At 38.1% G+C, this 18,393-nt stretch overlaps 1 long non-coding RNA gene and 1 other non-coding gene across 2 annotated transcripts; both read right to left on the reverse strand.

Annotated features, from left to right (window-relative positions):
- Window positions 1–8,441: 8,441 nt before the first annotated feature.
- LOC117313649 (5S ribosomal RNA) lies at window positions 8,442–8,560 on the reverse strand. Its single transcript, XR_004528237.1, has one exon. It is a non-coding gene; the product is annotated as a 5S ribosomal RNA (ribosomal RNA).
- A 2,952-nt stretch (window positions 8,561–11,512) lies between these two features.
- On the reverse strand, window positions 11,513–17,595 carry LOC141279450 (uncharacterized). Its single transcript, XR_012333702.1, has 3 exons — window positions 17,374–17,595; window positions 15,040–15,376; window positions 11,513–11,784 (listed from the first exon to the last, which is right to left on the reverse strand). It is a non-coding gene; the product is annotated as an uncharacterized lncRNA (long non-coding RNA).
- Window positions 17,596–18,393: the final 798 nt, after the last annotated feature.

The following is an 18,393-nucleotide window of genomic DNA, read 5'->3' on the forward strand; positions in this document are numbered from 1 at the left end:
GACTGGAGAAAATTTTTGCAAAAGACAAAACGAATGAAGGAATGCTATTCAAAATTTACAAAGAACTCTTAAAGCTCAATAATAAGGAAATGAAAAACCTAATGAAAAAATCGGTCAAAGGGCTTAGCAGACAACTAAGCAAAGAAGATCTACAGATGACAAATAAGCATATGAAAAGATGTTCATCAGGGAAATACAAATTAAAACAGCAATGAGACACCACTACACACCTATCAGAATTTCCCAAATCCAAAACACTGACACCAAATGCTGACGATGTGGAGCAGTAGGAACTCTCATTGCTGGTGGGAATGCAAACTGGTGCAGCCATTTTGGAAGACAGTTTGGACTTTTCTTACAAAACTAAATATAACTAAATATAAATATGAGCTATCAAGCCACAAAAAGACATGACAGAACCGTAATTGCATATTAGTAAGTGAAAGAAGCTAATCTGAAAAGATACATACTATATGATTCCAACTATATGACATTCTGGAAAAGACAAATCTATGGAGACAGTTAAAAGATCAGTGGTTGCCAGGGGTTGGGGAGTGGAAGGGTGGAGTACAGAGAACTTTTAGGGGAAGAAACATACTGTGTGATGCCATAATGATGGATACATGCCATCATACAATTGTCCAAACCCACAGATTGTACAACACCAAGAGGGAACTATAATGTAAACTACAGACCTTGTAGATTCTGATGTATCAATGTAGATTCATAAACTGCAGCAAATATGTCACTCTGGTGCCGGATATTATAATGAGGTAGGCTAAGTATGTATGGGGGCAGGAAGTGTATGGAAAATCTGTGTACCTACCCCTCCATTTTTCTGTGAACTTAAAAGTGCCATAAACACAGAAGGTCAAGGAAAGAAGGAAGGAAGGAAAGGAAGCAAGGAAGAAGGAAAGAAAGAAAGAAAGAAAGAAAGAAAGAAAGAAAGAAAGAAAGAAAGAAAGAAAGAAAGAAAGAAAGAAAGAAAGAAAGAAATATAGGAAGGAAGAACAAAAGAAAGAAAGAACGAAAGAAAGAAAGAAAAGAGGGAGGAGGGAGGAAGCAAGGGGTAAGGAAGAGAGAGAGGGAGGGAGGGAGGAAAAAAGGGTCAACTGGATTAGCCTGTGTCTGCATTTGAGTCTAGCATCTATTGAATTATTTATTCATCATGAATCAACTTTTCAAAAAAGTTCATTGAGCACCCACTGTGTCCTAAGTTCCTAGGTACCATTTCAGGTAATCAGCATGCAAATATAATGCATCTACCCGGCATCTGTTACAACAGATGCTGTAAAATTTAGTGCCTATTTTCCTTTCAACTTCTACTTAAGTCAAATTCAGCTTCTTAATATATTTTTAAGTCCCAATACAATTGCTGCAATGTCAGCTCCTCATAAAAGTAAATTTAACATGTAAAATCAAGTATTAAAAACACATGTAAAACACACTCCAACAATATTTCAAGGTGCAAAGCCTCAATAAAAAATTAATTTACAGAGCTTTAATTAAGATGTTACCTGCACTATACACATCCAATCTCATTCTCTCCAGTTAAGATCTATCTATCTTCCTTTTTTAGAAAATATAATGCCACTGTATTAGTCTTGCTCTGCCATTAAAAAAACATTATGTATATATATCAAGTGGTTAAACAACAGAAACACAGAAATTTATGTTGTCACAGTGCTGGAGACTGGAAGTCCAAGATCAAGGTGCCAGTAGCATTTGTGTCTAGTGACAGTTCTCTCCCCAGATTGCAGGGCTGCCATCTCCCTGTGTCCTCACATGGCAGAGGGAGAAAACTCTACTGTCTCCCTCTTCTCACAAAGGCACCAGCCCTATCATAATAGGGATCCCTTCATTCATTACCTCCTAAAGACCCCTTCTCCAAGTACAGTTATATATAGAGTTAGAGCTTCAGCATATGAATTTAGGGGGAAACACAATGCATTCCACAGAAACCACAAAGGAGAGGACACCACAGAAGTAGAGGAGATAAAATTTGGGAAGCTAGGAAGCAGGAGGACAAGTTCTATCCAGTTTAGCAGTCAGAGGACAGCACAGCTCTTTGGTGGGGCAAGTGTAGATCCTTTATTTTCACCATAGATGATTAAAGCACTTGAGGTAGAAGCACCAAGAACCTGAAATATGGAGGAACAGTTTCAAGTCATTTCAGAAAAAGGTTGCTAAACGCCTTCACCTGCTACATGTTGCTTGTTGACCATCCTTCCCCCTCCAACAAATACAAGGCTTGTTCTCTAAAGAAGGTAGTCAGATGACCTCTGTACTTGGGACCCCAGGCACAGGGGAGGGCCGAGGTACCCCAGCTAAATCAAAGGACTAAATGTTCATCTATATACGAGTGCTGCACGCAAGTCCTAGACCACTGAAAGCTAGCCCACCACTGTCCAAACAGGAGATTGAAGACTCTTCCTGGAGAACTCACCATGCTGAAAAAGAACAGAGAATCTCCAGCAAAAAGCCTCCCTGATCATCCCAAGTGAAGCTCAGAGACAGGAAACCCTCTTCACATCCAATGTTCAGAATATTATGTCAGTTTTTCAACTGTTCATTCTTACTCAAGAGAAGACTTTCAAGTTTTTCCAGTATATCAGCATATCCTATTTCTTGGATAACACAAGTATAAAGAAACAGGATAAAAATCTAGACACATGAAGGAAATGAAAAACTACAGGAAGAAAAATTTGAAAACTATAATAGCAGGATTTTTTAAAAAGATAACTCTCTAAGAACAACAAAGAAAACCTTTGAAAATTAAAGCCATGATAAAAAATAAAGTAAAAGTTAAATCAAAAGAAGATGTGGAAAATAAGGTTGATGTGTTATCTCAGAAAATAAAGCAAAAAGTAAAAGAGGTGATAAAGACATGGGAAATTTTTTTCAAGTGAAGAAAGAAAGGGTAAACACATGAACACCAGCTTTCAAATAATAAGACAAAAGAGAAGATAAATTTTGATGAATAATTCAAAACAATGTCCCAGGACTTAATGAAACCACACTCCTTCTCGAGCGGGACTTGAACTCACGGCTGGGAACCCACCCACACCTCAGATTGGGTTTGAACCCACGATCCCTGACTAGGAACTCGAACCCACTGTCTTTTGATTGAAACCACTCACCTGGTGTCAGGACTTACAGAAGCTCAGGTTCTTTTGTTTCATCCCAGAAAGAATTCAGAGTGAGGCAAAGAGGCAGGCAAAGAACAAGTTTATTAGCATAGGATGCTTCTGATACGAGCTGGCAGGCAAAGGAATGCAGCCCTGAGAACAAAGAGGGCTACACTTTTATAATCAAAGAAAAAGTGTAGAGGGGAGAAGACCACCTTCTTCCTCATTCTTGGGCAGACGTCAAGGCTTACATCATTAGTTCCTCCTTTGGCCCTATATGATCTAAATGGGACTGCCATGGTACTACTTAAACCATATGTATATTAGCAAAAGTGTGGTGACATATACTAAAATATGGTAATTCATCTCAGGCTTCAGTATAATGTCCCCTTTCACCTAGTTTCTTTCCCCTTTCACCTATGTTCCTGTCTTGGCTACATGCAGAAGTGTTATTCTTCAAGGACCATTAATTCCCCAACTTCATGGAACAAGATTCGGAACCCATATCTGTTGTCTTGTGTTTTAACTCTCAGGGTTTGGGGCTTGAGTGTCCCTGGCACTTGGATGCACCTTGTCTTCCTTCAACGTAGTGTAGATTGTTGCTAATTTACTGGATTCTTCTCTTGAGTGGTCATTAGCTTACAGTAGTTTCCCAAACTCCCTTAAAATTCCATTTGTGTTCTTAGTTCCCTAGTGGGATTTCTAAACTGACTAATTAATTATCCTATCCTATCCCTATCCTTAAGACCTTGGTTAGGCAGATTGAAAGGGTCCACAAAGCATTCAGAATGGACAGTTCAATAGACTGAAATGAAGGCATACCTTTAAGAAATGATATCAGACCTGGGACAAAGAGAAGATCCTTTAGATCTTTAGGATCCTTAGAAGATCCATAGAGAGAAAAGATTGGACTCATCAACAGCAACATGAGGGCAAAAAGCAGTGCCTTCAACTTTCTGAGACATAACTTCCTACCTGTAATTGTATTCCCAACCAAAGTATCAGTCAAGGGAGAGTAAAATAAGGCATGTTCAGATGGACGAGATCTCCCAAAATGCACTTACCTTGCATCAAGATGCTCCCGGAGTGTATGTGCCATGGAAAGAAGGAGGAATACATGGGAAACAGGAAATAGGAGACCAAATAGAGGAGACAAGTAAAGGGGATCCCCAGTGACTGCCATAGAAAGGGACTGGAAATATGTGCAGAAAACTGTGCCTTGTGCCTCACTGAGGTGATCAGAAAGGCATAGAGAAATTTAGTGTGTGCTGATGATCTCCATGGTGACAAGCTGATGGGATGATAAGAAAAGATGTATTATCATAGTTAATCCAAAACCTGGTTCTTCTCTTTCACCAAAGCATTAGCAAGAGCTTTCTCTTCCTCATCAACCACAATGCCTCACTTTAGAAATATAGGTTAATGCATTTTAAGCAATATAGGGAAAAAATGTGCAGAAGAAAATAGAGCATGTTTCATTCCAATAGATTATAAGGATGTTTCCATATTACTTTTTCTCTAATTGAGAGGAGCACACATATCTAAACAATCCCTGAGGCCAGAGGAAACTGATCCTGTAATTTTCCTGCTTGAATCACACCCTTAAATTCAATGTAGGGGTAACTGCAAACTCAAGTTACACAGAATAAGAAGGAAGAAAAGTGAATTCATGACACCAAAATGGGGCTCTGCTGCAGAAAAATAGAGTAATATAGATCAGATGGATTAAATATATATATATATATATATATATATATATATATATATATATATATATATATAAAATGTGAGAGCATATTCACAAAAAGGTGGAAAGCCTAAATACACCAATAATTAGAATTTGGAAATGTTATTTAAACATATATAAATATTCCAAAATAGACACTATCCTAGATAGTTTCATGAGTGAGTTAATTTAGATGTTAGAGGAGCACAAAAAATTGCCTAAACATTTGCAGAAAAAACATATGTGATTAATACATTAAACCTTAATCTAAATACATTGTGGATGGATTAAATAGATATTGTTAAAATAAATTAGTGAAATAAATTATAGAAAAGCTACATGAAATATGACATGTGAAAGTGCAATGTACTATCCATGGTAATCTTTTAATGGAAATGTCTCTGTGAGCAAAATTTGAAGACTGGAAACATCCTGAAAGCATTTTGATCATGGAAGCCACAAGAATTCAGGCAAGATAACCCTTGTTTGTGTTTGGGGAAGAACACCAACTCTAATTTAAAGATGATAATAAACTAAGGAAGGTATTTTTTAGATTTATTTATTTTATTTTCTTCCAGTTTTATTAAGATATAATTGACATATGGCCGTGTATAAGTTTAAGGTGTACAGAATAATGATTTGACTTACATACATCATTAAATGATCACCACAATAAGTTTAGTGAACATCCATAATATCATATAGGTATAAAATAAGGAAACTGAAAAAACAGTTTTTCTTGTGATGAGAACTCAGGATTTACTCTCTTAAAAATTCTCATATAGGGCTTCCCTGGTGGTGCAGTGGTTGAGAATCTACCTGCCAATGCAAGGGACACGTGTTCGAGCCCTGGTCTGGAAAGATCCCACATGCCATGGAGCAACTAGGCCCGTGAGCCACAACTACTGAGCCTGCACGTCTGGAGCCTGTGCTCCACAACAAGAGAGGCTGGGATAGTGAGAGGCCCACACACCATGATGAAGAGTGACCCATGCTTGCCGCAACTAGAGAAAGCCCTCGCACAGAAATGAAGACCCAACACAGCCAAAAATAAATTAATAAATTAATTAAAAAAAAACTTTCATATATAACATATAATAGTGTTACCTTCATCTTGTTGTACATTTACATCCCTAGTACTTATTTATCTTATAACTGGCTATATATAGCTTGCCAATAATGCTGCTATGTACATAGGGGTGCATATTTCTTTTCTAATTATTATTTTCTTCAGATAAATTCCCATGAGTAGAATTGCTGGATCATATGGTAGTTCTATTTTTAGTTTTTGCAGAACCTCCATACTATTTTCCATAGTAGTTGCACCAATTTACATTCCCCCCAACAATGCACAAGGATTCCCTTTCTCCACATCCTTGCCAACACCTGTTATTTGTTGTCTTTTGATGATGGTCATTCTGACAGGAGTGATACCTCATGGTGGTTTTGATTTGCATTTCCCTCATGATTAGTGATGTTGAGGATCTTTTCATTTAATTGTTGGCTGTTGGTATGTCTTCCCTAGAGAAATGTCTGTTCATATCCTCTGCCCAATTTTTAATCCAGTTGTTTGGAAGGAGGGGTTGACATATATTTTCATTATTGTTTCTTTTTCTTTGTATATTTTGATTATTAATACCTTATCAACTATTTGCAAATATCTTCTCCCATTCAGTAGGAGGACATTTCATTTTGTTAATAGTTTCCTTTGCAGTGCAAAAGCTCTTTAGTTTGATGTAGCCCCATTTATTTATTTTTGCTTTTGTTTCCCTAGCCTGAGAAGACATCCAAAAAATTAACAAAGACTGATGCCAAGAAAAGGCACTGCCTATGTTTTTTTTCTAGCAGTTTTATGGTTTCAAGTCTTATATGTAAGTCTTAATCCACTTGGAATTCATTTTTGTGCATGGTGTGAGAGAGTAGCCCAGTTTGATTCTTTTGCATGTAACTCCAGTCTCCCCAACACTATTTGTTGAAGAGACTGTCTTTTCCCTATTGTATATTATTGCTGCCTTTGTCACAGTATAATTGCCCCTCGGTGTGGTTCATATCTGGGCTCTGTATCCTGTTCCATTGAGCTATGTGTCTGTTTTTGTAGAGTAACATACTGTTTTGATAATTGTAGCTCTATAGTATAGTTTGAAATCAGGAGCAGTTTATTCCCTGACCCCAAGTAAACCTTGGAGGAATGGACATTTGCTTGAAGCTCCTTGACAGCTCCTTCTCATTTAGTCCAGTGCTGAGTACCATCAAATGGTCTTACAGACTCAGCTCCTCATCTTCAATTGGGTTTACTCCTGATGGTAATGGACAAATTCAGTAAGATAAGGCAGGCAAAGTTTCTAAAGGTAATTAGCACACAGTAAATCTCAATAAAGAGTAGTTATTGCCCTTCACTTCCCTCATCTTCCAGTTACAAATACTTTCCCTTTTAATCCACCCCACACTTAACATGTCAAGACATGAGGCCATTATTTGAGCAGCCAGTTCATTCTGTACAACATATCCAAGAAAGAGATGTCACTAAGAGAAGGAAATAAGTGACTTCAATAAATAACAAAGATGGATGTACCTTCCAAGTGCTAAGCCCTCACCTGGGGAGCAGCCCACAAACTCCAAAGAGCACTTCATCAACAGGGTTGTCAGACCCAAGCAGAGAGTGCAGGCACTTTCATTCTGCTAGATACTTATGTCTCTGGCTTGTGGTTTGTGTCTTCTTATTTGAACCTATGTTTCTCTATTTGCCTCAGTAGGAAAATCCCTCTCAAATGCTTTTTTCATCACTCAGAGCACCTGTCACATAAAACTAAGAGACAGTCCCTGCATTTCTCTTTCCATCAAATTGAAAATGGAAATTAAAAATGAAGGAATGGTCTGTTTACTCTTTGTTTTCAACTGTTTCACAGAGGTATTATTGTGGGACATAAAATTATGTTTTATTAATATTTTGGCTATCTTTTATTTTAGGAAGTTAATTTTGAATGTCTTGCTTCTAATATTGTATCATGTTACTTAAATACATTTCTGAACTGTGAAGTATCCATTTATATGTTACTATTTAGTTTTTTATGATAATATTTAATGGATAGTTTAATAATAGGAGATAAAAAAGTTAAGCTGGTTTTTCATAAATATTTAAGAGGTTTGTACTTTTTCAAACTCCTTTAATTGAAAAAAATATCAGCCTATAAATTTCTATGAAAATCCATTTTTCACTCCTGTTAAATTTGGAAAAATTATGAGTTTAATGTGTTTATTTGTGCTAATTGGCATTTTTAAAAATTTTATTTATTTTAGTTTTGGCTGCATTGGGTCTTTGCTGCTGCATGTGGGCTTTTCTCTGGTTGCAGTGAATGGGGGCTACTCCTCACTGCAGTGTGCAGACTACTCATTGCAGTGGCTTCTCTTAATGTGGAGCATGGGTTCTCGGCACACGGGCTTCAGTAGTTGTGGCACACGGACTCAGTAGTTGTGGCTCACAGGCTTAGCTGCTCTGTGGCATGTGAGATCTTCCCGGACCAGGTCTTGAACCCGTGTCCCTGCATTGGCAGGTGGATTCTTAACTACTGTGCCACCAGGGAAGCCCAAGCCTACAGCACCCAGTATTCCCAGTTGGTCTCCCATCCAAGTACTAACCAGGCTCAACCCTGCTTAGCTTCTGAGATCAGATGAGATCGGGTTCAGTCAGGGTGGTATGGCCATAGACTAATTAGCATTTTTATTCAAACATTCCCTTGCTTTCTGGGAAAAAAAAAAGACTTTAAAAACTTCAAGAATCAGAAGATGACAAAAATTTTAAAGTTAGGTTACTCGAATAAATTTTTCTAGTAGGCAGTACTTGCTAACATCTGTGTGCTTTGGATATGGCAGACAGTGTGACAATCACTTATTTATATTATTTCATCAAGTCTGTGTACTCATTTCATTAAGTCTGTGGGATGAGCAGCAACATTCTTGTATTCTCAATGTCATTTATGAGGTAGGGAAACAGAGCACTGCAAATAAAATAATTTGCCTAATCATTCAGTTGGTATTAAGGTAACTCAACGTATAGAATATGGCTTCATTGCCTTTGCAATGTAATATCTTGTTAACATGTAGTATATCAGCTAACACATTTCCAAAATTCATGGGAAACCAAGTGGAAAATATTGAGGAACCTCAGAATGTAATAATGAAATTACATGTAAGTGGTCTTCTCTCTGGATGTTTTTGCTTTTAAACTGTACCTGGCATCCCTGTAGAGCAAACACACTAAGGCACAGAGGATGTGTGTTATCTGCCCAAGGGTGCCCAGCTTCTCAGCAGCAGAGCATGTGACCACAAGTGCAGCTTTCACAGAAACTGGGGGAAATTGAAACTGCTCCAAATCCTGTTTGGTTTATGTCTTTTCTGCCAGGAGATTGATTTTCACACTAGAAATGAAAGACAGTTATAGGAAAAAGGAATTCTCAGTTGAGATAGGGGAGAAGTTTAAGGAAACATTTTTCTTGAGATGCATTTCTGCCCCAAGACCCTGGAGATGACCTCACCTCTCCAGACAAGGAGAAAACATGTGACCCAGATGGTCAGGGTGGGGCTGGCAATGTTTCAGGAAGAGTAAAGAGCTGGAAAACAGGAGAAATGAAAGGAACAGGCACATCGATTAAACAGATCACAGGAAGCATGGCTTGTTTGACTCTGGAAAAGGCAGTGGTGACAACCAACCTGCATCAGAATCAAGCAAACAGAGCGACTCAACGCTCCTTTGCCTGGGATTTCCCCTGGGCAGCTAAGTGGTGGGGGTGCCCTTCATCACCTGCGCACCCCGGCCCAGACACTGTGCTGAATGCCGTGTGCTAAAGTCACTAACTACACAGACTGCAAAGCTTGATCTCACCCCTTTCTCTTTGCCTCTTCTGGACCCCAGTCAGGGAGTCAGAACGGGCCCACATTTTTATTGGAACGCTGGTGTTAACTTAATGAATTCAGCACAGTAGCGTCACTTCCTATCAGCATTTTATAGATGAGAAAAGTGAGGCTCAGAAAACACCTCCCTCTGCTAGAGTAGGAATGGGGGTCAGGGTGGGTGTCTTTCTCTGAGTACAGGGCCTGTAAGCAAGGTGTGTGGTGGAAGCTCCAGGTAGATTGGAGGAAAGCGCTAGAGCTTGTGTCACTGCATTTAAGCAAGAGGTTGGCAGTGTCGTTTACTTTGTTTTGTGATTTTTTTTTTTAAGGGCAAGGAGGAATGTGAGCTGGGTGAGAGCACAGAAAGGAGGATTTATAAGAGTTGGATACTCTAACCTGAAAGCCAGTGTCAACCACTGTCCACTTCTCCACAGAAATGGTTCTCAGACTCACCCGGAAGGCTTTTTAGCACACAGGGTCATGGGCATTAACCCCAGAGACCCTTGCTGGCTAGGTCTGGCGTGGGTCCTGAGAATCTGCATTTCTCACAAGCACATGCCAGTGCTGTTGGTCCAACCACACCTTGAGAATCACTGCCCTTCAGGACATGTATGGGCTTTGCCATGTCCTACATGACATTCTGATGGGAACGGAGCTTTTGAAAGTTCACTATTCAAATTCATGATAAAAGGTTTTTATAAAAACATATTCTTCCAAACACAGGAAATATGATCCAATCACAAACAAGGTAAAGAAGTAGATATAAACATAAGAGTCCTGACCTTACATATATATGTTTTCTAACTGCCATTTTATTTTTGTTCTTGTCATCATGCTCAAAATGCTTTGCTGAAAAATGTTGCTCAGACACAGAATCTAAGAATTATTTTGTTAACAGTTTTGTATGACTGTCAAAACAGGTAATACTATACTTTGGCTTAGTGTAATGTCCAGAATGAAAGAGAAAACTTGGAACTTGGAAGTATCCTTTGGGGGAGGGCTGATCACATTTATAGATAACACTAAAATAAGTTTATTTGTGTCTGTCTGTGTGAGGAAAGAGGAAAATATAACATTCCAGAATCAGATTTCTAATACCTTAGAACATAAGAGGGCAAGGTGGGAGAAAAGGAGACAGAACCAGAGTTACTGAAAGATTATGTAAAGTATCAAAATTCAATTTTACAAGCACCTAGAGGGATGGGATAGGGAGGATGGGAGGGAGATGCAAGAGGGAGGAGATATGGGGATATATGTATACGTAGAGCTGATTCACTTTGTTAAGAAGCAGAAATTAACACACCATTGTAAATCAATTATACTCCAATAACGATGTTAAATAATAATAATAATTTAAAAATTTACAAGGTACAGTGACTCAGTTTGGATTTTTAAAATACTTAGGGAGACAAAATTGGATAAATAACAGAGGAAACACTAGGCACACAACTTGGTGTTTGTCATTTATATTTATCTCCAGTAAGTCAATAGCACACATGTGCTGCCTGAGAGGAAGACTTTCCCCAAGAGGTCTTTCCCTGAGATCCCCCAGAAGACACTGGGGCCAAGGAGGAAATATCTAATATCACAGGGAATGAGATGAGAAGGATGTTCTGTCTCCATAATTGCAGAACACGGCATAGTTTCTTCCCACTGAAGGTTTCCAGAAAGCACCCTTTGTGCCTTGGGAAAGCTCAGTGTCTGTGTAACATCTGAGGCAACAGTGCCAGAGGGAAACCAGCTCTAACCTTCTGGGAATAACTGGCCGGAAGTGACTCGTCAGGAAACACTGAAACAATTATTGAGGTACCTTCATCTCTATACTTAGGTTGCTGTTTATATTTTTTGTTTTGTTTTGTTTTCTTGATTTCATCAAGTTCCAACCACTGTTGGGTACTTAGTGAACAGGATTCCTTCTTTTGTGGAGTTTACATTCTGGTGGCAGGACTGGCAATTAACCAAGGCATACGATGAAGGACCACGGACCACAGACCACCAACATGGCAGGGCTCCATGTCCGTGTCAGGAAAGCTCCAGGCAGGTCTGAAGACAGCAGAAGTGTTCATGGCAGACGTCACCACAGGGTACAGAATAGAAGGAAAAATTTAAGCTACTAGGAGGACAAAGTGTATTACTTAACATGTAATAACACCATTACTGTAAGTAACAACTCACTGTTGATTGCTCAGTTTGGTTTGTGGTATTTTGTTTATGAATGCTGCATCTATCTTCATGAATGAGCTTGGTCTGAAGTTTTCCTTTCTTGGTTGGGTTTTGGTACAGAGGATGTGCTGACCTCATAAAATCTGTTGAGAAGGGTTTCCAGTTTCTGGTTTTCTATTCTTAGAAGGGTTTGTAGTAACTTGTTCATTTCTAACTTAAGGGTTTGATACAGTCCACCAAGGTAGCCATCTGTTAATATACCACACCATGTCCCATCATACAATGCAGCACTGCACTGTACCCCCCCATACTGCACCTCACTGTAGTGTACCACACCACACCACACCACCATAACATCCATTAAGGCTAAAAAATAAGTTGGTGAATTAATAGTAGGAACAAACTTCTTTAATTTCATAGAGAATATGGACCAAAAACACTATAGTATTTATACTGATAGGATGTTGAAAATTTTCCCTTTGAGATTAGAAATGAAACATAGATGCTAACCATCACACTTCTATTTGATATTATATTTCAGGTACTAGCCATGGCAGCAAGAAAGGTAATCATGCAATGTTTATGAGAACTGGAAGTATCATGTCATAGATGACATGATAATGATTTTGGAATTAATATGTGAGGTGAGCAAGGTTGCAGGATATAAATTCAATATACAAATTCAACTGTGTATTTCTGAACAAAAATTAAAATGTGTCTTTTATAAAAACAAAAATATATTAAATATCTAATAATGCATATAAACAAAATTTATATGTTCTCTATTAAATTTTTACCAAACTAATTTATAACCTTAAAGGCAATTCAAAACAAAATATGAGTGCATGTTTATTTGTGAAAATAGACAAGCTGATTCTAGGGTTTATATGGAAATGCAAAAGATCAAGAAAAGCCTAGACCATCTTGATAAAAAAGAAGAAAAATATAGGGGAACTTACTTTATCAAATATCAAGTCTTTTATAAAGGTACAATAAAGACACTGTGATATCAGCTGACAAATTCTTCAGTGGAACAGAATGGAAAGCCCAGAAACAGATCTACATAAGTCTGGACACCTGTCCCTGATGAAGATGACACTTCAGAGCAGGGGTAAAGGATGGCTTTTCCAATAAATTGATATCTATTGGATATCAATGAGGTAGAAAGGAGAAGGGAGAACTTGACTTTTGGGCATATCATACAAAAAATGAATTTCAGGTGCTTTGAAAACCACATAAAAATGTCATATAATTAAGCTTAGAAAAGATAGCATAAATGAATATATGCAAGACCTTGAGTAGATTTCCCAAACAGAAAAAACACAGCATTAGTAGCAAAAGAAAATATTTACAAATTATACTCCATTAATAAAAGTGTTCTCATCAAAATGTATCACTAAGTGGTTGAAAATTTGAGCCACTAAGAGTGAGAAGTTATTTGTAATAAGTATAACCAAGCACCTCCAAATTACCATACCTCCTGAGTTTCCCCAAGAGTAAGCACTATAAGTAGCTATTAACCAGTTAGAACATTTTTGTGACTTTGGGTTAGACAAATATGTCTAACACATGTCACAAAAAGCATAGCACATAATAAAAAAAATGAGATGAATTTTATCAAAATTAAAACATTTTCACTCTCCACACCATTGTAAAGCAATTATACTCTAACAAATATGTTAGAAAAAAAAAACAACTTCACTCTTAAAGCTACTGTTAAAGAAAAAGATAAGTCACAGGCAAGGAGAATATATTTACAAAGTATAAAACTAATAAAAATTAACTCCTATAACTTCATAATAATTCCAATAAAAATATAAGCAAAAATTTGAGCAAACACATCACTATATATATATATATATATATATATATATATGATTGCCCAGTAAGGACATGAAAAGAATCTCAACCTTGTGAGTCATCAAGAATTCAAATTAAACCACAGTGAGATTCCTCTGCACACTACTAGTACGACTGTATTGTAAAACACTAGAATATGTGTTGGTGAGGATGTGGACCACCCAGAACTCTCATTCATTGCTAGTGAGCGGGTGTAACAGTCTGGCCACTTTGGAAAACTGTTTGCTAATTTTAAAAAAGTAATTAAGTGCTTAATATGTGGCAGCCATTCCACTCCTAGGTATATACTCAAGAGAAATAGTTCATCTTTTGTTTACAATTTATATATCTTTTGCAGATAATATGACTATTTTATACTTAATTTATTATAAGCAATTCAAACTCACATATTCATGCCCAAATATATCTTCAGACACATCTTGTTTAGACTACTTAATTTTTGTAAGAAGCTGTCATCTTTACCTTATATTTTTAAATCTATTTAATCTTTAAATATATTATACAAAACATAGTATGTCGTGTATATATATACTTTTAAGAATAATAAATACTAATGTGCCAACAACATAAAAAAGAGAAATAAAAACATACGTAACACTATACTTGATTTATGATAGCCAAAAACTGGAAACACCCAAATGCCTATTAATAGGTGAGTGGATAAATACATTTTGATACATATAATAGAATTGGACACTGTTTCCAAACGTAGTCTCAATACTATATGTATATTCTATATACATTTGAATACTACTCAGCAATAAAAAATAAACTAACTACCGATCATAACATGTATGAATCAAGTCAAACATTAAGGAACAAAGAGAACAGAGTCAAACATAAAGGAATGTACGTTGTTTGATTCCTCTTGTGTGAAATTTAGGAAAGGCAATCTATTCTGTGAGCCAGAGAACAGCATAGAGATTAATTAGAGCTTTGTGGGGAGTGTATTGACTGGGAAGGGGCACAGGGGGAGATTTATGGAGGGAAATATTCCATATCTTGATTGTGGTGGTGATTCACACCCTTCATTACATAAAACTCATTGAACTGTATGCACACTTAAAACAGATTCTGCTTATTGTACGTAATTATACCTTAATAAAAGTGCTTGCGAAAGTCAAAACATTTATAAATAATCGGTTTGAAAAGAATGAAGTTAGATTAAAGAAGTGAATATAATGGCATTGACTTTCCTGCACAGCCCTCACTTTGCAGAACACTGTCCAACATCATAGATGTCTTGGTAGATACTCAATATTCTGTATAACTCACCTTCATGAATACGCCTCACTCAGGTACTTGGATTTTTTTTTTTTTTTGAAGTATAGTTGATTTACAATGTTGTGTCAAATATTTTGATCTTAATCTTCTACTTTTCCAGCCTGGACTGATACCAATAACTACAACCTGCCTGACATCATGCTTTCCTCTGTCTTATCTCTTCTCCCACCTCCTTTATGGTCACCATATACTTTGTAGCATATTTGAGTTGCCATAAACTTTAGTTATTCAACGTTTGTATCACATGCTCTTTGGACATTGGCCTGGTTAGACTGCCACTTAGTCATGACTTCTTCTCTTTCCCCATGTGGCCATGTAATTATTGTTCCTGCATGGATGGAAAGAGAACATCCAAATGATGATGATTCATTAGGGAAAAACAGTTATCATGCAAATAATATTTAAAATATTAATCAGTAGAGTTCCATTATCTGCTTGCTACAGATTTGAATCAAAGAATATAGTTGAAAAAGATGATAGAGACCACCTTATCCACTGAAACTCACTAAAAGCATTTGCTCTTTCTAATGACACCATAGAAAAAATACAACACTAGCAAAGGTGATGTCTGGTCCTTTAACGTGATTTTCCCTCACTAGTGATTTTAAAGAATCAGATTCTATTTTTTCCTGAACAAGATCATTATCTGCTGCTAGAAATTAACTAAGGTCCCCATAGAAGTCAAAGCATAGCTCATTGAAAATCAGAACATGTATGAAACTATTTCTTTAGAACAACACAGTTTAATTCTCTGTCTTAAGTGGCATCTGACTTGCACTTCTGGCACAGACTTTCCCAGGTTGTGGGAATAGAAAGAGATAAAAGTATCCCAGCAATATTGAAAAGCAGAGCTTAACATTCAATGTCACTGTGAAGAATTTTTATTAACTACAAAGTCAAAAGATTTGACCTGAGAAGCATAATCAGTGTACTTCTCATGCCATGTCCTGGGAAAAAGCAAGTCAATCTGTCCCTCTTTTATCTTTTATTAGTGTCTTTATGTGGTTCCGAAATGCAAGATCTCCCTCTGTTGCAAGGCTGTAAATTTTTTTTGAGGTGTCTGTAACAGTCTCCTTCCCTTCCTTCAGTTCTCCAGACATGTGTGTCTGGATGTGTGCTCACACACGTCTTGGTGTGTGACTGTGGAAAGGGGAAATGATAGTTCTCACTCTGCCTTGGGACAGTGGTTCAGAAGGATGGAGGTCCCAGAGCATAGCCTCTGACTTTGTAGAGAAAGTGGGGGTGGAGGGTGGGGTTCTATCCAAGTGGACAGTAAGGAAGGACAAGCACAGAGCTGTTGGCACATTCCCTGAGATGAGGTCCTCTCCCATCCTCCAAACACAGCTGTGAACATGCTAAAGACAGGGATACTTGAAAGCCATAACCCACCTGGCCTGCTCTCAAATTAGGCATCATGTAATTTAAAAAGTAGTATAAATAGTATTGCAAATAGCAGTAAATCACATAACATCCTGAAACTTCAGTCCTCATTTCCCTCTGTTCCCTCATTTGAGGAGTTTGGAGTTAACAATTTCCTACCCTATGCTCAACACTTATTTCTCTTTGGGGATGACCAGGTGAAGGACTTTGTTGGGTCAGACCTCAGAATATTCCTGATCTCTCTCCTGTGCACAAGCACCACTGTTCACTCCATCCTTTGGAATATTTACCACCAAGCTGGTGACAGGATGTAACACATCCTCTACTCTCTCTCCATCATTGGAGATGGCACCCACATTTGCCCACCTAGGACCATTGAAAATAAAGGTACTTTGCCCATTTTTCCCAGGGAACTAGAGAGTGAAATAGAAAGAATAGATAGATATAAAGAAAGAATAGATAATATATAAAGGACAAAAAATAGATTTCTAAGATATTAACCCTGGTCAATTTTTCCAGCATTAATTTTTTTTTTTGCTGTACACAGGCTTTTTTTTTTTTTTTTTTTTTTTTTTTTCGGTACGCGGGCCTCTCACTGTTGTGGCCTCTCCCGTTGCGGAGCACAGGCTCCGGACGCGCAGGCTCAGCGGCCATGGCTCACGGGCCCAGCCGCTCCGCGGCATGTGGGATCTTCCCGGACTGGGGCACGAACCTGCGTCCCCTGCATCGGCAGGCGAACTCTCAACCACTGCGCCACCAGGGAAGCCCCAACATTAATCTTAATTGACAATGGTTGGTCTTGTTCTTAGGTTGAAATCTAAACCCCGAGGGAAGGACTTCCCGTCACACCCACCATCCATAACCCACAAGCAGAAGGTCCTTCTGATCAGCCCTCGACCTTACATCAGAGGCTGACACAGCACTTACAGCCCTTGAGGAACTCACTTATCTCATGACAGGGGCAAAAATCTCTGGTTCTGGAAGATCTAAGCAAGGTCCACCAGGATCCATTCCTTTGTCATCTCCACCTAGTGCTGCTCTGACATTAGCTACTGGAAACCCAGTTTGGATTAATATTTAAGTTCTGTGTTTTCATTTATTTCTTCTTGGCTCCTGAGGAAAAACTTTTTGGATTCTTACATCCAGCACTTGGTGAGATTGTGTAGATTGAGGGTCCAGGGAAAGCACATGATGCCAACGTTGGGGTAGGGGTGCAGTCACCAGGCTCTCTCTATGACATCAGCGTTTATGCTGCCTCTGCTCCTTATTCTCCAGAACTAATCAGCCATCGAAAGGTCCCTTTGTGGCAACAGCAAGAATTAAAAATAGAGGTGAAAGGAAGGCAGCACTGACCACACTGAGGTTAAATAAAGGACGCTCAAAAATTGTTCTTCTGGTCCTTTCAACTATCCAATGTACTCTGTACGCCAATAATAATAAAATCTCAGGGAACAGGTTAGAAAATGATCTCTTTAGATATCAGTTTTCTCTTTGAAAAAAAGAAAGATGTAAGAAGATATATATTTCCCCACTGGACCTTTCAGAGGTTGGACCTTCTAAGTCTGAAGGCAACAAAGGGATGGAGGGAATTTATGACCCCATGTCCCCAGATTTAGCTCACACTGTACAAATGTAGAATCACTAGATGGCTTGGATCACACAGAAGCAGCCATTACTTCATCAAGGCTGCACAAAACATCTGTTCAAGATGTTTCCAAAAGCAGTGTTTCCAGGGATAGCTTTAACACGTAAGGGAAGAGAGCAATTAGGAGCCTGGGTGGTAACTTTACCAGACTAACAGGAAACTCTCACCCCTGCTCTTGCTGGCTCATAAGACTTACAACTCTCTTCTGATAAGAGCAGAGAGTATCTGAGAGGGTCTTGGTGACTGAAGTCTTCAAATTCAGGAATTTAGCATAAGTGACTGAAAACTGCTTCCTTTCAAAACCTGCACATCTCCAAATG

This window comes from Tursiops truncatus, chromosome 9 (assembly GCF_011762595.2).
Source record: "Tursiops truncatus isolate mTurTru1 chromosome 9, mTurTru1.mat.Y, whole genome shotgun sequence".
Classification (NCBI taxonomy): Eukaryota; Metazoa; Chordata; class Mammalia; order Artiodactyla; family Delphinidae; genus Tursiops; species Tursiops truncatus.